Consider the following 1,836-nt stretch of genomic DNA (forward strand, 5'->3'; position numbering starts at 1 on the left):
ACTGCTAGGGTGAACTTTCAATGTACAAAGTCTCAGAGGTGGAGAGAGTCTCTATTGTTTTTTGTTTATTTTCATTGCATTCAGCAGCAGCACTGCCAATTCATCTTTAAGTTGACTTTCAAAAAATAACACCCTACAGCTCATCAAAATATACGTTTTCCATTTACTTTTTAAATTAAAATAATAATAAAAACTTTTTTAAGGAATTCATAATCAATAGAATGACTAATTTCAGAATGATCTCGAGCATATAATTTAAAAGATTCAAGATGGTAATATGCAGGCAGGAATAATCTTCAAAATTTGGTTGTCTTCCAAAGAGTGTAAGATACCCACAATTCCACGTATGAGGGAACACATACAATTTCCTTTGAGAATTACACAGGACAGTAAAGCCAGCTAAGCTATTCTTCAAAGAGAGTCAAGGCTTCAATCAAATTGATACAGTTCCCGTGTGTAAAGTATTTTCCATCATATTTCAAAACTTTCATTGAAAGGTCAAGGATCAGTCTGAGAAATTCCCACATAGAATCTTCTTCTGGAGATGTGGAGATTGAAACAGCTGTCAGATCATTAATCACATAATCAAACATTCTTCCTTCCTCAGCATACTGCTTCACTACTGGAATACAATTTTCTATGAGAACCTGATAGCGCTCTCCTTTAGGATTACTTAAGATATCTCTCCATATTTTATGCATGTATTTCTTACACCCGTCAATCACCATCTGGTCAATCTCTACCATAGTGACCATCTTTGGTTTCAATTTGGCTATTTCATATACTATAATCCCATCTCCACCACCCTGAGTCAACACTGCTTTGTCAGTATAATCTTCCTTCCCATTGCTCAGTATGGCCTGTGTGTACGCCATGTCGCTCTGCCAAATTGAAATCCCCCCTGAGGATGAGGATATTTACAAACTGCTTTGAATGCAGAATTTTAATGTTCTGATAAGGTGAATCTTCATCATACACAACTTTGTCTATGGCATATTCTATCAGGCCTCCATCAACTGTGGACCACTTACTGATCTTGCCTCCTCGAATAAGAGCTGGCAATTGTTTTAACCTTCCAACACTGCCCTGACACAGTTCTTCATTCTTTCTTCTAATTTTTTTAGTAAATTGTCAATTCCTTCTCTTCCTTTCAAATCATTGTGGTAATTCTGTACATCCATCAACACTTAATCCCTGTGGGTAAAGTCTCTGACTGGTGAAATTGCCATTTTTGTTAGTGTGGGTTGCTAAATATCCATGGTCTTCCGAAGAATGAATTGTTTCTGTCATTTCCTGCTTTTCAAAAACAGATTGTAGACCTGTTAGAATGGAATCTCTCTCAGCTTTCTCATTGAGCTGGAAGTGGAGGGTGTAGTATCATGTGGCTTCCATAATAAGGTAAACCCTAGTGCCGTGCCTGGTGGAGGTGACCACTGCTGCTGCTTGCTGCTCCTCCTGCTGCTGCGTGTGCAACCATGTGGGTGTGTATGTTTGTGTGATTTAGGCCGAGATTCCCTATTGTTAAGAGAAGAATTGGGCCAGGGAAAATAGGAAGAGATTTTAGATATCATTAAGTTGAACACTCTTATTTTACAGGTGAGGATTCTGATGCTTAAAAAGATAGTCTCAAGGTCACATAGACAATTAGTGTCAGAGCCAAGGCAAGAGCTTAAAAGTCCTAGAAAGAGAAGTGCATTTTTCCCTCTAAGTTGTGAATAAATGGAATTTAATTGTCATTTAGTAGTGTTCCAACAGCATTGACGGTTCAAGAATACAATAATAGTTAGAATAGATAGGGTGGGATTTGATGGAATACACATTCACCAAAACTGAAGA

At 37.7% G+C, this 1,836-nt stretch overlaps 1 pseudogene; it reads right to left on the reverse strand.

Moving 5' to 3' along the window:
- Positions 1 to 296: 296 nt before the first annotated feature.
- LOC118849107 lies at positions 297 to 1,392 on the reverse strand (annotated as a pseudogene).
- Between the last annotated feature and the right edge of the window lie 444 nt (positions 1,393 to 1,836).

The sequence above is a fragment of the Trichosurus vulpecula genome, chromosome 4 (genome assembly GCF_011100635.1).
Source record: "Trichosurus vulpecula isolate mTriVul1 chromosome 4, mTriVul1.pri, whole genome shotgun sequence".
Classification (NCBI taxonomy): Eukaryota; Metazoa; Chordata; class Mammalia; order Diprotodontia; family Phalangeridae; genus Trichosurus; species Trichosurus vulpecula.